Raw genomic sequence first — 20,417 nt, 5'->3', positions numbered from 1 at the left:
TGTAAGCACAGAGCTGCTATCTTTTCACTGGCAAATTCTCGGATCCCCAAATTTATGCACAATAAATGCCCTTAAAAATCTGCAAATTTTCTACTTCAGTCAAATACCTCATTGCGTTCAAATTTTTTCTTATTTTACTCTGTTAGTAGTAAGCCGAAAAGTTAAGGCAGGCGACTCCCATAAGAAAGGAAAGTTGAATAGTACTTACCCTAAGTATAATGTGCAAGCCTTAATGGGGGAATCTACTTTTGCTCTATGGTTTTTAGAAGGGAATCCAGGTTTAAACTCAGCTCTCGCCCTTTTCCCTTCTGGAAAACTGAGTAGACTCACTGAAGGTGGCTCTGAGAAAGATCCTACAAATCAACAGCCTTACCTGTGGCCATTCAGAAGACTGCACTTTGGTGTGTGTTTAAAACTATGAATAAAGTCAGACACAGCGCATGCTCAGCAGGCAATTTAAAAATATTTATAACATTGTTGTTTCAAAAACAAATTTCCTCAAACAAAGCAAAACTCACATTTCTGATCCATGCCAAGTTTAACGTTCTGAGACAAAGCTGTTTTGGAGTTTTCTGCTGGGGAAAAAAAAGGCTTCTAAAATTTTTGTTGAACGAAAAATAGTTCCCTCTTCCCTTTTGGATACTCTTAAAGAGGTGGAATAAAATTCCCTCTAAGTTTCAACAAAATTCACCTTGGGCTAAGATAAGGCAGTAGATATTTAAGGTCTGTAAAAAATAATTTTGGGGAGAGTAACAAGGAACGAAAAACTGTAAGTTTAAAGAATGTAATGGTCATCTGTAACTTCAAGGCAGTCTTGCTTGTTACTATCCCCAAAAAATCCTGATACAAATAGGATATATTATGTTACGTATAGATAGGTTATGAATTGATAAGAATAACGCATAGGAATCTATTTGCACACCTAGAGAAGTTATGTTTTTCTTTTGCTAACTAAAATCTGAACTCTTGAAAACTGAAAAAGAAATACATCAAAAATTTAGGAGAAACCCAGGAATAATGTCAGTATAATTCCTCTGTTTTACATAGCAGGCATGGAGAGGAAGGCAATCACATATCTATTAGTTAAATTTTGAGTTACACAGAATAAAAATTGGCTTAAATACAGTTTTTAAGGCCCTAATTGCAGCAGGAATGCCTGTGTTACCCTGACTGGAAATTTTTTCTCCTCTTTGAGTATCCCTAAGTATTCCATTTTACCATCTATCACCAAACCCTGCCTGGCCCACAGATCTCACAGATCTTATTTAAATCTCTCACTTAATTCTTAAGTCACTGAATGACTTTCAGCCCCTGCTCTACTTTTCAGGGGTGCTCAGCTGGCCTCACAAAAGCTCCACAGACACATCGTTCAGTATCTCTGATGCTTTCAAGCTCAGCAGAGGGTGCCAAAAAAAAAAAAAAAAAAAAAATCAGTGATTAAAAAAAAGTTTATTAAAGTGAAACTAGGAGTGCAGATTTGAAGAAGTTGCTTCTACTTTTATTTCCCTCTCAACTCAGCACAGGTGTTTCCTAACTTATACTATTGTGCATGCTGATGAGGGGGAGGGTGAAATTAAGGTGAGGGAATGGGCCAAGGGCCGACCAGCAAGCATTTAGGATTTCCAGTCTCATGTGTTAATGGACATGTCTAAAAACGGACCCCCCAAAAGCCTAGAATGAGGTTTCTTTTTGGCAAATGATTAAACCAGTACACTGAAATAATTAAAGCTTTGTCCTTAAAGAAAGCATCAGATCAACAGAACAAAAACAAAGATAAAAATTGCACACACATATGCATGCACACACACACACTCTCTCACACACACAGATACACAAAACTAGCGGGTGAGGGGAGAAGGAAATTAAATAAAAGAAAACAAACAGAGTCCTAACAGGCCATTCTCCGAAAAGGAATCTAAATAAAAAGTCATATGATATCTGATAGTGCAGGACACGTCGCCAAGAACTGGAGCGGATTGCCTACAGGAAGAAAGGGCCAGTGTATTCCAGCTCAAAGAGCTTTTCTTTCCTCCTCCTCTATTTTTTTTTCCCTTTTCTCCTCGACTGTGAATGTGTTACTCTCAGGTCAGATGCACGAAGAATCCCAGAATGACAGCTATCACCTTTCACTGTACTCCTGGCGGCACAACTGGCTGATAGGAGCTGCCTGAGTTGGGATCAAGAGGGGCTAGTGCAGCTTTCAGTAACAGCCTCTTCCAGTAGCCCCTCTGTCTCTTTCCTAGACCCCCTTGGTCACATTAAAAATAGAACAACAACAACAACAACAAAAAAGCACAAGCAAAAAACAAAACAAAAAACAAAAATGCAAACACAACAGCCCACAGCAACAAAAGAGTTCAAGGGGAAAAAAAAATCAGAAACAAGCCAAAAGGGGGAAAAAAAAAGCTCTTGCCTTCAATATAAAACTTTTTCAAGACCGAGTTTCTTTTCTCTCATTTTGATGACTTTCTTTTTAAAGATCTTTTTCTCCTTAAGCACTCTTAAGAGCATTAAAAATCTCTACAAAAATACAGAAAAGTCTCAAGGCAATATAAGAATTTTCCTGAGGAAAACACATAACGGTAAGAAGTGAGTTACCCTAGAAAAATTTGGATTCGCCAAAAGTTCCCCTAATTCTAATGTCTTTCAGCGACTTCAAGTGCAAACACTGGCCACCTAGCTCTTGTTTTTTCTCTGGTGGGTCATTACTGAGGCAACACATACACAGTAAGGTTTCCCGAAAAGACTCCTTGTTATCAAGTTACTTCAAACATAAGGCGCTCACACCTCCCAGCCAGAAGGGCTTATTGACTAGACACCACTCTCTGCCCTGATATGTATTACACCCTTAAGAAGCAGTTACTTAAATGTATTCTAAAAATATGGAAAAATGTATATATTTTCCCTACAGTTTCCCACCCCAGGGACAGGAAGAGATTATACTTTCAGTGAACGAAAACAAAAAAGAAGAAAAGAGTTTCTGAATCTTGAAACAACTGTTGTATCTGGTTTCCACTTAGTAAAATAGTTATCTGTAGTTAGGTACTGTACATAATGTATATTTAAGAATTTTTGTGGTGCTTGTGAATTTTCCCCCTGTTCAGTTTTGTGTCTATTAAGTATCTTAAAGAGATTTCCAAATAACAATTGAAATATAAATGCATTAGGAGGAGAACTTTTAGAAAGAAAACATTTTCTTGAGTTTATCATTCAAGGATGTCAGTATAAAGATATAAATGTACAGCATATGTATAAGGTGGAATTGTTTACACGTCTTGCACAGACAGTTCACATGATTTCTTTCTTCTTTTGTTGGAGCATTAATTTGAAAATGATAAGCATTCTGGAATGTTTGCTACAAACACAAATTCATGGTGAAAATATACATGCATAGGCAAAAAATCAAATGGAGAACATGCAAAGCTACGTGGCGATCAGAATCGTAGAAAAATCTCTGTCTAGACTATATTTCGCTTGAACTAGTGTATCACGGATGGGGCAGTGATCTCTCTGGGGGTTTTGTAATTTACGTCATTAAATAGAAACAAAAATAAAATACAAATATCTGTTCCCTTAGTACCTTTTCTTAATAACTGACAAGTGACACAAGCGGTACCTTTTAAACGGATGCAAAAACTTGTGAGACCGAATGAACTAATGTACCCCATTGGTATTTTGGGAACCCAAATCCCATAATTAACTTTTTACCTAAGTGGCAAAAGTAGAAGATACTCTTGCCACTAAATTGATTATTTTGTGGAGTCTTGTTCTCTCCTCCACAGGATTTTAGGGACCCAGAATGGGTAAAGAGATGACAGCAGAGGATGAATCCTGAACAACTTTTATTGTGAGTAGAAAAAAATAGCATAGAGTGAGCATAGAACAGTTGGATTTAGAAAGATTAAAAGATGAGAAAAGAGCAACATATCCAACTTAATTAGTCTTTTTCCTTTTCCTTTTTTATGTATATATATTGGGGTGATGCGGAGAAAAGATAACTGGATTTCTTTTGAATGTCTTTGTGTCTTTATAGAGTGAATGTTCTGTTCCTGTCTCTCTCTTTTTAGGCGAAAAACTAATAAAAATAGAAAAACATATATCAGACATTAAGCTCACTGCCCCCCCCCCACCCCTTCCCTTTGTAAAGAACTCTTTGTTCTCTAGTGAAAATGCTGAAAAATCCCCGGGCAGCTACTCCCTGAAACAAGTGCAAAACACTTAGAGGCTTTTGGGCTGGCTGGGAGCCAGGAACCCTCCCGCTGTCTGGTTAGAAGAGGAAAAAAAAGAAGAGAGAGGGAGAGAGGGGAAGAGAGATGGGGGGGCAGAGAGAGAGAGGAAGAGAGAGAGAGGAAGAGAGAGAGAGAGAGAGAGGGAGAGAGAGAGAGAGAGAGAGAGAGAGAGAGAGAGAGAGAGAGAGAGAAATTGGAGCTTCCTTTAATAGACATAGGAAGCAGCGTTTTTTTTTCTTTTTCTTTTTTTTCAAAACTGGCGGTCAAGCGTTAAGTAACTCCCGTCTAAATCCACCTGCTAGAAATGAACTTGGGTAACCCCCCAGGGGTGCACAAAGACAGGGAAGACAGTAACATAGTCCATACTCTTTCCCACCCCCCGTTGTACTGCTTCCATTCTTTCTGCTCCCATACACAAATGCCCACAGATCTCACGCCACCCCCTTACCCCCCAACAACAAACACAGCGAAATACATGCTCCCTAGGTCTCTTAAAAAAAAAAAAAAGGCTTTTCCATCTCGGTTGCGACACAGTGATAAGGGGTAGCGAACATCTCATACCTGGTGTGAATGCTAATCAGTCAGGAGTTCTCCTTTTCCCAAGACAGGGAACTGTTTCCTTCCAAATTTATTAGAACCTCCTCCACTGCCTCTTTGAAAAACCTTCTTTGTCACCCTCTCCCAAGTCCCGATACTTCTTTAAAAAAAAAATGGCTTCGGAGCTCCTTCTATTCTTGATATTGATTCTCTCTCTCTCCCCCCACCCCTCCTCCTCTCTCCTGTCTGTGTCTCTTCTGAGTGGTCTATTGATAAGTCCCTGGAGGCACTGGGTCAGCCTGCCCGTAGGAAACCAGACACAATGCACAAATCTCCGAGTGCCATTCTGCCATCAGCAAGCAGACCACGTTTAGGAGAGAGAGAGAGGAAAAAAAAAAAAACAGTAGAGCAAGAGACAGAGAGAGAGAGAGAGAGAGAGAGACCAACCGAGGGAGGGAGAGACCGAGAGGAAGAGGTGGGGGAGAGAGAGAGAGAGAGAGGGAGAGAGAGAGAGGGGGAGAGAGACAGAGGGAGAGAGACACGGAAGGAGAGAGAGAGGGTGTGAGAAAAAGACTGATTGGAACAGGAGGGAGGGAGAGAGAGAAAGGGAGAGGGAGAGAGAGAGCGCGAGAGGGAGAGCGACACTGCCAGTCAGGTTAATCATCCCTACTTTAATTAGCTGTTCGGCTTAGACATAAAACAATTGAATTTGAATGATCTGTCAGCAGGCTCGGCTGAACCAAAGGGGAAAAGCGAATATTACAAAAAGACTGTTGGTGTGTTCTGATAAGCAATACTGCTCCTACTGACAAATCCTCAAAGGGGGAACTATTAAAACTTACAACTAAACAAAAAGTGCAAATGTAAATGGCACTAGATAGAGGTCTTTTTAAAAAATAGAGTTTCCTACCCTAGTTTTATCAATGTAGATATTTATGTGCAGGTGCCAGCATATTAGGGTCTGTGTGTAATGTGTGAAAGTTTATTAACGATGGTCTAGGAGTGTAGCAGACAGATGCTGCAGAGAACAAGACAGGTACAGTCGGATGCCGAGTCTAGATCTTGGAGGGAGATGGATGCTGGAAGAAGAGGAACGGTGGCAAGAGATCAGCACAAAGTCAGTGGGCAGACAGGCAGACAGAATTTAGGCACTGCACGATCTCGTCTAAAAAGGCAAAAGTTCTGATGCAATAATAGGTGCAAAACAATCCATCCATCCTTCTCTCTCGGGAGCACTCCAAGGTACAGTTAAAATGGATTAATCTTTGTGACAAACAGAGCTGGCAAGGCAGACTATGGCAGACACTGAAGGCGATTTGCAGACCCAGAGAATACCAGAGCCGGGAAAAGCCACAGAGATCAATCTCTCCAACGCCCTAATTTAGCAGATGAGGAAACTGAGGGCCAGAGACTCAGGCTAATAAATCATAAAGGCAACAGCACTGTCGACACTGGAACCGAGGGCTCCAGTGGCCCACCAGTGCTGTTTCCATCATACCAGCCAACTTCCAGCTTTCTTTAAAGATTCTGGCCCAACAGGTATGGAAATCACCCTTGTCTTCATAATAAGATTCTTCCACCTATACAGTTAGTGCACAGACCTCTAATTCTTAAAAATGTCTAAATAGCTAAGTGGAAATGTTTGGGGGTTCATTTTGAATTTTAGGGATAGGGATTTAAGTGCTTAATTCATTCTCAGAGAAAAGCAGAAAAACATTACATTGTACAGGCCCAGTCTCAGCAAGGTATAGCTGGTGCCACATTCCAAGCTAGTGAAGGCCAGTTGATCAATCTACAAAGACCTCTCTCAGAGTTTGCAATTCTCTTTGTGAATATCGTCCGCTATACATCACAATGTAAAAAGATGTGTTCTTTCATACAACTCATTTTTAAAATATAGGCACACTGTAGGTGAAAGAGACTGAATCTTTCAGTTTACAGTGTCATTTTCAATCACTGATGAGATTTTCTACCTGGAAGATTAGCTATAGGCAACTTTTTCTATATATTTCAATTGAAACGAGCTACTAAAATAGAAAGGGGGAAACTGTATTATCTGCCTATGTATTTGATGGTATCTTTTTTGGACATATATGATCATATTCAGTAAGGATCTTCCTCTTACAGCAGAAAATTGAAGGTAAATTTTTTTAAGGGGGAAAGGGGTGCTTATGAAGAGAACAGTTCTATCAGATTAAGTCTCTTGTCCTAAAACAAGAATCATGGTGTATATAAAAGTGAAAACTCTCAGTCATGCTTCAGCAACGACGTTGCTACTTAGGGTGACAGAAGAAAACTGAAAGAAATGTCAGGCACCTGGGAGCCCACTCAAAGGCAAGTAATCAGAGAGAAGTCATGGCCAGAGTAATTTAGTTTATTTGCATGACAACCTCTTTAACAATGGCTGCTGTGACATGTCTAAAACATATGGTCCACAGTCAATCAATTTAGGGGGAGGAGGAATCAGTGATTTTGACATTGGTAGGTCCTCCTGCAGGTCTCAAAGCACCTGACAGGCAAGAACCCAAGGCAGAACAGTGCAGTCCTTAGTGAATGCATTCTAGGTGACCTGCGTGAAAGGGGAATAAGCTTTGGAGTCAAACAGACCTTTGTAAGATTGTGTAAGTCACAGCTGCTCTCAGAGTCTCAGTTTCCCTGTCTGTAAAAGGTGGTAATATCCATCCCATAAGGTTATTTTGAGGATGACATGAGCTAACACAGATAGAATCCGTGGCTGGTCATTACGTGGTAGCTTTTATTGAGCTTTTATTGAGGAAGGCAGAAAATGAGGGTGTGAATAAACAAAACTGCATACTCTGGATGTGCTGAGTGTATTATGTTCAAAGCATTCAGGTTCAAGACATGAATGCACATAGCAAAGCAAGGATCTAATACAGATCCAGAAGTCTAATACAGACTTCTGCTGGAAAGGGTAAAGTTTAAAAGCCCTAAATTCTGGAATCTAAACTTCAAGGATTATCTGAGGGGTGTTTGATCTCTTTGTTTCCAGACTTTGGTATATTTCCTGGCTAATAATAATAATAACCAACATATCACTGAGCACTTGATTTGTGATAAGCTCTCTGCTAAGTACTTAACATTTTTCATTATACTTTAGTGCCACAACAACCCTATGAATTAGGTACTACAAATCCTCACTTCATAGAAAAGAAAATCAAGGCATAGAAGATTTAGGTGACTTGTTCAAGAGCACACAGCTAATAAGTGTGGAGCCAGAGATGAAACACAGGCAGTCTGACTTTAAATCCTGCATTCTTAGCCATAATGCTGGGCTGGCACACGGTAGGTCTTCAGTAAATATGTGTTGAATAAATGAGCAAATGCCTAAAACACCAGTGTTTCGATTTCATTAGAAAATAAGTGCAAATCCATTCACGATCACCTGAGAGAATCTTGTGCTAGGACTATACAATCTGTACCTCCTCTGTAGCTCACTTCAGGTGGCAGCCCTTCCTCAGAAGCCAGGGTCAGCCATGTCCCTGGATGGTGCTGAAAATGGATGAGGTGAAGATCGCTGGCTATGACCACCCAGGGCATTTAAATATCTGATGGCATTTTCAGCACTTTGAGGGTAGTGTTAGCACATGGGTTATTAATTGGCTTAATTCCAGTTCAGATAATTACATCGTGTCTCTTTAATTTTTTCCTGACTATGCCATTCTTCACTTCCTGTCACAAATGTGCTCTTTAAAAAAGCATAGGAACACACACAAACATATAGTTATATTTAAGGTTTGTATAATCATCTAGGGTGTTCTTTTTTCTAAATGATTAGTACATAGTAGCCATGTAATAAGTGAATGAATGGTCAAAAGAACTAAAGTCATTGCAAAATAAAGATAACTAGTTGAGATTTTTGTTTGGCACTGAAATAAACAGATTTTTAAACCATTTCCTTGGTGACAGGATTCCAATCATTTTTTTTTTTCTCATGGACAGATATTTCAAGAGCTGATGACCTGCTCATGATAAGCTGATTTCCTTATACTGTGCAGTTTCCAGCATAAAAAATAGCAATGAAAACTGATCTTTTAAAGTAGAAAGTAAGACTAGGTCCCGAATGGCATAGTATATTGAACTCATAGGTTTTAGAACAGTCATTAATCCAGTTATTAGCCCCTGACTTATTTAGCAGCATTTTTCTTCACCAAACATATTACTAGAATAATCTTCAAATAAAGAAGAAAAGGACAAGTGTTCCCAATTTAATAAGCTTAGGAAAGTTTGACAGTCATAAACACACACAGACCACCTCTTTTTCCCAAAGAATTCTTGACCTTTGAAATACTGACTGTGCCTACATGATACCAAAGAAAATCTCCTAGAGGCATCCATTTTAGTCATGTGCACAAATAGTTAAGTGCATCCATGGCAGAGCGTGGTTTATTAGTCCTTTTCAGTGTACATTTGTATGAACAAGTCACCAAATATAAGGAGCATAGAAAGAAAAAGAATAAAGGGTTAATTTATTTACTGTGCATGAGAGTGTCTAGACCTTTGCTTCCTCAGCTTTTAGTTCAAAATTCCATGCATACTCTGCACATAATAATAAATGCCATAATTCAATGTATGCCATAATTTGATTTACTTTCAAGCACCTTTTCTGGTTCAGCTCTCAAAGCTTTCCTTCCTATAAACTTCCTCCAAATTATTCTTCGTGACCCTCTGTAAATCATCATTTGAAATTGGTGTTTGTGGGATGACTCTAATGCTGCAGAGAGATTTGTATCAAACTAGACCTGTTTTCTTTTGAGAATCAGTGGTCAACTTCCATGCCCTTATCGGAGAACAAACCAAATTAATTTTTTAAAAAAGAATAAAACCTGAGCCCTTTCCCACTTCTTTGACCCCTATAATAATGACAGCAGTCATTCAGTGACTGTCCTGTAGTTTGTTTCTCATGCTTTGAGACTGACATCTTCGGGACAAGGTCTGTACACTCCGCTCGGCGTACTTAACATATTGTCTGGTATCACATCTGGCCGTGGTGGTAGATGATATCTCAGAAAAGCTGGAGGTAACAACTGTTAACTGTCTTAGTTCTTCATATGCAATTGCAATTTATTTTCTCTGTACCTCGAGTTTCCAATATGTAAAAGGGGTATACGTATTGCCCTAAGACTAGTGATTTGATGCTTAGACTAAAGTAGTATTATTGGGTAGGATATTTAAGAATTAGCAAGGGAAAAGCACTTATACTAGAGATTTTGATAGCCTCACCACTATTTTTATAGCAAGAAGTCCTTGGATAACACATTCTAAATTCAAAATTTAAGTGACTTTTTAATTCAAAAGAAAAGTGGACAATATTTATACTGAATATCAGAGATAGTAAATAAACTCTTGGTTTTAAATTTAAATGTCATCTAGAAACAGCATGATAAATTTTATAAAAGCACAGAATCTTAGCCCTAGGTGGTATTTAGGAGATTCTCTGCTTCTTTCAGTTTACAGAGAAAAGCTGAGTGGCTTAGACATATTATCTGATAAGTTCTGGAACCCAGTTTGTCTGTTTCTTGGTCCCATGCCCTCCTCAGCCACAGTGGGCAACATGGCTGTCACACGCTTGCCGTTCATAGTCCTGACCACCCTCCTTTTGGACGTATTTTTATTAAAGGGGCTCTTAAACTCTGGTGCTGAGAAAGGGGTTCTGTGTTCCATGTGTAGTCTGATAGACATGCCACAGAGGAACTGTGGTAGGCTGAATAATGACCCGGAAAAAGATATCTCTAATCCCCAGAACCTATGAATGTTGCCTTATATGGCAAAGGAGTCTTGTGGATGTGATCTAAATGTAATCACAAGGCTTTTTATAAGAGAGAGACAGAGGGTCAGAGCTAATAGTAAGAGATGTGATGACAGAAACAAGAGGTCGGAGTTATTTGTGGAAGGGGTCATGAGCCAAGGAGTGCAGATGGTCTCCAGAAGCTAGAAAAGGCAAGGAAATGGATTCTTCCCTAGAGCTTCCAGAGGAACCAGCCCTACTATCAGTTACCTTGACCTGGACATTATTTCACAACACAGCTAAAATATTTCTTAGCTTTTTTTTTTTTTAAAAAGCAGATATATTACCTTGTTGATTCAAACTGAGTTTGTGATACAAGATTTCTTACTAGTCTTCAGAAAAATATTGACTAGGATAGGTCAAGAATGGGTCTCTCCTTCTTGCCCTTAAGAATTTCCTCCTAAGTTGACATGGAGAAATATATGTAAAGATTATTGGTTAATGGATCAGTTGCCTATGGATCCATCTAATCACACTTGCCTATGTCCAGTCTTATAGCAGCTCTTCATTGGTGGGTTGGTACTCCTCTCCAAGTTAATCTACCACAGTCAACGGGAGATTTTAGTTAGAAGCAAACTGAAGGGTTTTGCTGTGTAATTCTTGAGTGCAAGAAGATCGAAACTTATTCTAAACAGTGAGGTGCTCTCTTGCTAGCCCCACCCCAAATTTGTTCTACTTTTTCCTAGTGGAGGTCAGAAATGGAGAAAAGAAGTAGCATAAGGCAACATCATGCAAAACAAACTTTCTTCTTAGGACTTCCCACTCAGATATGCATACAATCTGAGGACAGTGCTCCTAAAAGAGTGGTTCTTGGCAGCATCAGTATTGTCTAGAAACTTGTTACAAAAATAAATTCTTGGACCCTACTCTAGGCCTACTGAATCAGACACTCAGAGGTGACTATCTGAGTGCCTCTGTTTTAATAAGCTCTTTAGATAATTCTAAAGTCTAGCTGAGAATCATAGGGCAAATCTGTGAGATCTGGCAAGTGAAAAACATGTTGGACTCTGAGTGATATCACCTGTTCATCTGGGTGTAATTTAATTGTGGCTCTGTTGCTTGCCCACTATATGACCTTAGATCATGTTCTTAGTTCGTCTCATCACATACAAAATGGGGATGACAATATTATATTATTAGTAGTATTAGTATTATTATTAGTATTATTATCATTGCTCTGTCTATGCAAAAGGCTAATATAGGACATAATAAGATCATGAATATGAAAACACTATATACTTTAAAACTGCAGCATTATTATTATGGAAGAAACATCAATTTGGATTGCAAGTGTCCTGGGACCAAGGTGTTGGGGATATCACCTCGATATTTCACATTAACTGAGGCTCTGAAGAAATAAGAGTAAAAAAAGTTCAAGAAGCTCAAATGTCAGTTCTAATTCTCCAAGCCAAAAATGAAGCCTAGAAGTCTGTAGACTTTTAAAGGATGTGATAATGAATGGAGGACCCACTGACATTTTTAGCTTCTAGAACCAGGTGCTGAATTTTTTAATTTGTTCATCAGGTAGCAAAATGCAGGGGCAGTTTTGAATGCTATATCACCAATGAAAGCCTGTGGCTTGTGAGATTCAGAGTCATACTTCTTTATAAATTCCCAGTGCCACTCAGTTTTAGTAAAGCGGCCCATGATCTCTTTCATTTCCATACCATATACTTTTTTTTTTTTTTTTTTTTTTGCGGTACGCGGGCCTCTCACTGTTTTGGCCTCTCCAGTGGCGGAGCACAGGCTCCGGACGCACAGGCGAAGCGGCCATGGCTCACGGGCCTAGCCACTCCGTGGCATGTGGGATCTTCCTGGACCGGGGCACGAACCCGTGACCCCTGCATCGGCAGGCGGACTCTCAACCACTGCGCCACCAGGGAAGCCCCGTACCATATTGTTAAGTAAGTAAGAAGCTCCAGGAAGCCAGCTCAAAGACAACTGATTATATTCACAGATTTTTCAATGGAAAAGATATAAATCCTGGTAGGTGGGAAGGGTTGTCCAGATCAGGATTGAGACTTTTTTAGATATTGAAGTCCAACCTCTTAAAGAGCCGAAAAAACTCTCACACAACCAGTTCAGAGACAACCATGATTTTCATGGAAAATCATCAGGATTTTGTCCAATTTCTTAGTAATGAAAATTTACAGTATTTATCAAGGGCTCTGTATATGCAGGAAAAAAATATCTTATAAAAGATAGCTAACCATCCCTTCTCCTTCTTGCAAGAAATCATAGTAGGTATGCCTTTTGGCCTGAGGGCTCTTCCATCCTCTCATGATTAAAGTCAAATGTCACATTTTGGCAACTCTTCGGTGCCTGGTGCCTTGCAGGACAGTTGTGGTGTGGAAAAGATTCTGTTTGGATTGCTACTTCCTCTGAGCCAGTCACAACGTGTGCATCAGGGGAAGCAGCTGCACCTTTTAAGAACTCTGTGTCCTTAAGCAAGTCATCTGCCCTTTTAAATTCATAGATTTTTCACTTGTAAAATGTGGGTACGTGACTTAATAATCTCACAACTTGTTGAGATCACAAGTTGAGGATCAAAAGGAATGATATATTCTAAATGCTTTGTAAGCTAAAGATCCCATTTGCTTGGCACTATTGATGCTGTTATTTACACTTCAACAGAAGAGTAAAGGTATATATGGAAATACTGCATATGGTAGCCTGCACACTTTCAGGTATTTAAGTTGTATATATACCACCATGGTTTTCTCCTTAACTTACATTAATCTTTCTGTCAGGTTATAGTTAGGTGGTAACAAAGGATGTTATTTCCTTTAAATCCCTATATGATCTTTGGGTCAATTATGATCAGTTATACATTAAATAGACACTGCTGCAGAATTTATTATGGTTCTGTTCTGGCCAATATTCCCTAAGTAAAAACAAATTCAAAATAAAAGCAACATAGCATCCAAAGCTGGTATTGAGGAGTGAAAATATCTTCAAAGGCCATTCCTTGGTTGCTTAACATCAAACATCTACTTAGAAATGTCTATTAGTTCAACAAGCATTCCTGAAGGAAAATCTGTAGCAAAGCTACTGGGTGTTCAACATTTCAAAAGACAGGAACATGTATTTTGCCATGATGCAAATTATTATTGCTTGAATTGCCCAAACTTTGTTTAAACTAACCTATGAGTCGAGTTCAGATGAAGAGCCCATGCCCTGTTGCCACTCAGTAGCTCTAAGAATAGGTGGTACCTAATCAATGAGTCCTTCCAATGGAAGGGAAATTACCTGGTATATTTTAATATAAATCATTAATGTAATTGTGCAAGGAACATATCTAAATATCTAGAACTGTTATTTAAATCTTTAATTGTTGTATACAATCCTATCTTTTCTGTTGTGCACCCTTAACTAGACTATATGCTCCCTGAGGATAAACCCTGACTTACACTTCTCTGAATTTCCCAATGCCTCCAGTACAGTGGTTTACACATAGCATTTGCTTCCAAAATATCTGCTTTTTAATTGGATTCAATTCTTATTGGCTTTTCTTGGGGGCAATTAAGCCACATAAAGTGGCCATAGATAAAGGCATCATTGTCACTGAGGTGAAAGTTGCAATTCTTAATTTTTTTTTAAATTATGGATTGGGCCACTTATTTTTCCCATGTGACACATAACCTGACTAATTATAGAAGTAAATAGAAAAACATGATTCTCTTCTAAAAAGCTCACTTTACATGCAACATTTTTAGGAATTCAGCTAATATGTCAAGCAGAATCATTCTGCACAATGAAGGTGATGGTGAGTATGTACTACAGCTTTGACGGCAAATATTTTAAATTAAAGCAAGCTACACACAAATTACATAAACATAAATATGCACTCTCTCACAAACCCGCATTTGCACATCCTTAAACTTAAATTAATGCAAAGCAGAGATATATTCTTTTGTTCTAGCGGAATACAAATGATGAAGACTAATAAATGAATAAGTAAAGCACTGGGTAACCAAATCAATGTCTGCTCAATTCTGGTCAAGGAGGTGAAGTGAGGTTTCCCTTTGAGTCAGAGAATGTAGTGGGTAAAAAGGACGTGAATAGCTGGGGGGATTTCCTGAGGCCATTGCAGACCAGCTCACATACTGTTAAGAGGCTTGTTTTTATGAGACTTTTGGTTGCATTTGTAACGCTTGCTCGAGGTCCCCTAGAGCATTAAGTGCCACATCACAGCACTACAACTACAGGACTAAATGTGAGAAGTACATGCCAAGCTTCTCTTTCTTTCAGATCCAAATATCTGGGAGTTTGTAGATATTTTCGAGACCACTTTCCCTCCTTTGTTTCCCCCCTCCACTCCCATCCCTCCCCCCAAACAAAAATCCTTTCTAATAGGACTACATGGAAAGGACTTTCTGTTTTCAGTAAAAATCTAAATTCTTGTACTTAAAAAAAATGATCAACTGTAAAACCTGTGGATTAGTACAGTTAATTATTTCCATAGATAGAACATATTTCATTAAAAACAACAACAACAACAGCAACAAAACCTGCTCTGACTGGTAAGTTTCTTCTAGATTAAGGATTTAGCCACAGTTTGATAAGTATTCGCTGTCTGTCAGGCTTGGTGCATATTAACTGGTGAACATTTCAATCTTTCACTACTGCATTAAATTATTGATATTTTGAAATTATTAGCTGGTACTGCCACCATTTTTTTTTTTTTGAACAGTGCCACCCATTTCTTTCAAGTTTGGTTCAAAACAAAAAGTCTGGAATCTAATGTATCAAGAAAACAACTGTGAAGTTCAGAAAAAGGATAGGAATCACCCAAAGAATCAGATCCAATCTTAAAATCACTGGGGAGAACAAAAGCTCACTTAATCCTCAAAGCATATGTAAAAGTAGGCATTCTGGTTTTGTTGATGAAGAAGCTGAGGCTTCCAGAGGTTAAGTAACTTCCCCAAGGCGCAGAGTTGACAGGTGGCAGCGCTGTGTGTCACACCTTGGTCTGTCTGACAAAGGCTGTTCTATTTTCTTTTACACTCTCCATCCCCAGAAAGTCTCTGGCTATCTAGGAGTTTCTTTGGGATGTGCCATCAGGTTCATGGGGTGACATAACAATTACAATCATAATAATTGTTAAATGTATACGTATATGTATTAGGTATATACATATATGCTTAATATACACATGATTATATATACTATATATGCCAGATATATGAATACTTAATACTTAGCACTTAGAGTGTGCCAGATATTATTCTAAGTACTTTATTGTTTAGTATTTATTCTTTACAGTTTAGTACTATTTACTTAGTCTCATAACATCTCTGTCAGGTAGAAAATATTATTATCATCCCATTTTACAGCTAAGAAATGTAAGGCATACAGCTAGAAAGTGATACAGCCCAAGCTACTCTCCATTACCCTACCTGTCTCAGGTACATTTTCCTATGTGTTACTACCTGGAGAACATACCTGACCTCTGCCTATTCTTTCAAGACTTTGCTCCCTCTTAGGAGATAATGAGTAGATCTTAGAAGGCAGAGTAACTTAGCTAGTCAATAGTTTACTTTCTAGGGAATGAAGAGACACAACTTAGTGGAAAATTCCCATTTGTAGAAGGGCAAGTCTCCAAAGCAAGATATTATGGCCTGGAAAGTAGGGGAGACACTTTGGGCAGGTGGGTTTTCTGGGTCTTTAAACCCTAACGCACATACGACCACTGATACATAAACCCAATTTAATTCAATATATATTTAATGAGCACCTACTATGAGTAAAAGACTCTGTTAGAACCTAAGATCTAGAAAATAGTTACAAAGATGAATAAGAAGTCATAACCCTAATTTTTAGATATGGGAGAAAATAAACACCACATAACTAAAATACAATGCAAAATAAGGCCATTACCATAAAGTGTTGCTAACAAAATTCCGTAGGTTCAGTGGCTTGAGGAATATCATCTGATGATGGACACTGAAAAAAGTTACCCTAGGAAGGCAGTGTTTGAGATGGACTTTGGAATGTGGGAAAAGTTCCAACTATTAGGATTTAAGCAAGGAGCATGGGATGAATAAAAGCATGGAGGTAGTAAAGCATGAACTGTATTTGGGGTTGATTTGATTAGCTTCTAGCATACTCGAAGGATAGCAGTAGGAGTTTGAGATGCTCTTGGTGGCACATCCAGGTGGGATTGTCTAGTTGGCAGCTGGTACCATGTCTGTGGTACCTGAGACTACAAGCTAGGACTAGATACTCAGATCTTCAGGGAGGTGATCCAAATGTCTGGATGAAGCTAAAACTGCTCACAGACTTCAATAATGCAGTGAGGGAAGAAAGAAAGGCAAACTTACATTTTGTGGGCAGATGAAGGAAGAATGCATGAAAGGGCAAGAAGGAGCATTCAGATGAACAGGAGAATCATGAAAACAGATGTTATGGGGTCCAAAGGTAAAGACTGATCTAGAGAAGTGGAGATAGATGGTCAAAACAGTCAAATCAGTAATGGTGAAGAGGCATATTTCAGAGCTGGAGTCTTTCTTCATCATTGAACTCATCTTTAAAAGGCCTACCTCTGGAGAGACATTCAAGATGGCAGAAGAGTAAGATGTGGAGATCACCTTCCTCCCCACAAATACATCAGAGAAATACATCTACATGTGGAACAACTCCTACAGAACACCTACTGAACACTGGCAGAAGACCTCAGACTTCCCAAAAGGCAAGAAACTCCCCATGTACCTGGGTAGGGCAAAAGAAAAAAGGAAAAACAGACAAAAGAATAGGGACAGGACTGCACCAGTGGGAGGGAGCTGTGAAGGAGAAAAAGTTTGCACACACTAGGAAGCCCCTTCACTGGCAGAGATGGGGGTGGTGGCAGGGAAGCTTCGGAGCCATGGAGGAGAGCCCAGCAACAGGGGTGCGGAGGGCAAAGTGGAGAGATTCCTGTATAGGGGATCACTGCCAACCGGCACTTACCAGACTGAGAGGCTTGTCTGCTCCCCCACTGGGGCAGGTAGGGGCTGGGAGCTGAGGCTTGGGCTTCAGAGGTCGGATCCCAGGGAGAGGACTGGGGCTGGCTGTGTGAACACAGCCTGCAGTGGGCTAGTGCACCACAGCTAGCTGGGAGGGAGTCCGGGAAAAAGGCTGGAACTGCCTAAGAGGCAAGAGACCATTGTTTCAGGGTGCATGAGGAGAGAGGATTCAAAGCACCACCTGAACAAGCTCCAGAGACGGGCGTGAGCCACGGCTATCAGCACGGACAACAGAGATGGGCATGAAATTCTAAGGCTGCTGCTGGAAGAAGCCTGTGTGCAAGCACAGGTCACTATCTACACCTCTCCTCCTGGGAGCCTGTGCAGCCCGTCACTGCCAGGGTCCTGTGATCCAGGGACAACTTCCCCGGGAGAACACATGGCATGCCTCAGGCTGTTGCAACGTCATGCTGGCCTCTGCTGCTGCAGGCTCGCCCCACATTCCGTAACCTCCCCCCACCCCTCCCCGTGGCCTGAGTGAGCCAGAGCCCCCTAATCAGCCACTCCTCTAACCCCTCCTGTCTGGGCAGGGACAGATGCCCTCAGGCAACCTACACGCAGAGGCAGGGCCAAATCCAAAGCTGAAGCCCAGGAGCTGTGCAAACAGAGAAGAGAAAGGGAAATCTCTCCCAGTAGCCTCAGGAAGAGTGGATTAAATCCCCACAATCAACTTGATGTACCTGCATCTCTGGAATACCTGAATAGAACAAATCATCCCCAAATTGAGGCCGTGGACTTTGGGAGCAACTGTAGACTTGGGGTTTGCTTTCTGCATCTAATTTGTTTCTGGTTTTACGTTTATCTTAGTTTAGTATTTAGAGTTTATTATCATTGGTAGATTTGGTAGTTTATTGATTTCATTGCCCTTTTCCTTTTTTTTAATATATATATATATATATATATATATATATATATATATATTTCCTTTTTCTCTTTTTGTGAGTGTGTATGTGTGTGCTTCTTTGTGTGATTTTGTCTGTATAACTTTGCTTTTACCATTTGTCTTAGGGTTCTGTCTCTCTGTTTTTGTTTTGTTTTGTTTTGTTTTGTATAGTTTTTAGCACTGGTTATCATTGGTGGATTTATTTTTTGGTTTGGTTGCTCTCTTCTTTCTTTCGTTTTTTTAAAATTACTTTTTAATTTTTTTAATTTTTAATAATTTTTATTATTTTAATAACTTTTTAATTTTATTTGTGCCTTTCTCTTTTTTTGGTAAATATTTTATTTTATTTATTTTTATATTTTTGAAATTTATTTATTTTTCGCTGCATTGGGTCTTCATTGCTGCGCATGGGCTTTCTCTGTTTGCGCCGAGCAGGGGCTACTCTTCATTGCAGTGCGCAGGCTTCTCATTGTGGTGGCCTCTCTTGTTGCAGAGCACAGGTTCTAGGTGCATGGGCTTCAGTAGTTGTGGCATGTAGGCTCAGTAGCTGTGGCCCACGAGCTTAGTTGCTCCGGCATGTGGGATCTGCCCGGACCAGGGATCGAACCCATGTCCCCTGCATTGGCAGGTGGATTCCCAACCACTGCACCACCAGGAAAGTTCCTTATCTTTCTTTTTATCTCCTTTTTCTTCTGAGCCATGTGGCTGACAGGGTATTGGTGCTCCAGCCAGGTGTCAGGCCTGTGCCTCTGAGGTGGGAGAGCTGAGTTCAGGACATTGGTCCACCAGAGACCTCCCAGCTCCACATAATATCAAATGGTGAAAGCTCTCCCAGAGATCTCCATCTCAATGCTAGGACCCAGCTCCACTCAATGACCATCAAGCTACAGTGCTGGACACCCTATGCCAAACAACTAGCAAGACAGGAACACAACCCCACTGATTAGAAGAGAGGCTGCCTAAAATCATAATAAGGTCACAGACACCCCAAAACACACCACCGGATGCGGTCCTGCCCACCAGAAAGATAAGATCCAGCCTCATCCACCAGAACACAGCCACCAGTCCCCTCCACCAGGAAGACTACACAACCCACTAAACCAACCTTAGCCACTGGGGGCAGACACCAAAAACAATGGGAACTACAAACCTGCAGCCTGTGAAAAGGAGACCCCAAACACTGTAAGTTAAGCAAAATGAGAAAACAGAGAAACACACAGCAGATGAAGGAGCAAGGTAAAACCTAACCAGACCCAACAAATGAAGAGGAAATAGGCAGTCTACCTGAAAATGAATTCAGAGTTATGATAGTAAAGATGATCCAAAATCTTGTAAATTGAATGGAGAAAATACAAGAAACATTTAACATGGAACCGGAAGAAGTAAAGAGCAAACAAACAATGATGAAGAACACAATAAATGGAATTAAAAATTCTCTAGAAGGAATCAATAGCAGAATAACTGAGGCAGAAGAACAGATTAGTGACCTGGAAGATAAAATAGTGGAAATAACTACTGCAGAGCAGAATAAAGAAAAAAGAATGAAAAGAATTGAGGACAGTCTCATAGACCTCTGGGACAACATTAAATGCACCAACATTCGAATTATAGGGGTCCCAGAAGAAGAGGAGAAAAAGAAAGGGACTGAGAAAATATTTGAAGAGATTAGTTGAAAACTTCCCTAATATGGGAAAGGAAATAGTCAATCAAGTCCAGGAAGCACAGAGAGTCCCATACAGGATAAATGCAAGGAGAAACACACCAAGACACATATTAATCAGATTATCAAAAATTAAATACAAACAAAAAATATTAAAAGCAGCAAGGGAAAAACAACAAATAACACACAAGGGAATCCCCATAAGGTTAACAGCTGATCCTTCAGCAGAAACTCTGCAAGCCAGAAGGGAGTGGCAGGGCATATTTAAAGTGATGAAGGGGAAAAACTTACAACCAAG

At 39.8% G+C, this 20,417-nt stretch overlaps 1 protein-coding gene across 16 annotated transcripts in view; it reads right to left on the bottom strand.

Annotated features, from left to right (window-relative positions):
• ZBTB20 (zinc finger and BTB domain containing 20) overlaps window positions 1-20,417 on the bottom strand; it is an 825,027-nt gene that overhangs the window by 136,341 nt on the left and 668,269 nt on the right. Inside the window, exon 1 of one of the 16 annotated variants that reach the window (XM_082624268.1) lies at window positions 519-672. The exons of the other annotated variants lie outside the window; for them this stretch is intronic. The gene's annotated coding sequence lies outside the window, so the exon portion shown is untranslated. Of the gene's footprint in view, window positions 1-518; window positions 673-20,417 lie in introns of those variants that run through there. 16 annotated transcript variants of the gene reach the window in all.

Source organism: Mesoplodon mirus (genome assembly GCF_964341445.2).
Source record: "Mesoplodon mirus genome assembly, chromosome: 6".
NCBI classification, from domain to species: Eukaryota; Metazoa; Chordata; class Mammalia; order Artiodactyla; family Ziphiidae; genus Mesoplodon; species Mesoplodon mirus.
The sequence above is the reverse complement of the archived record's forward strand: the minus strand, read 5'-3'. Positions and strand labels throughout refer to the sequence as shown.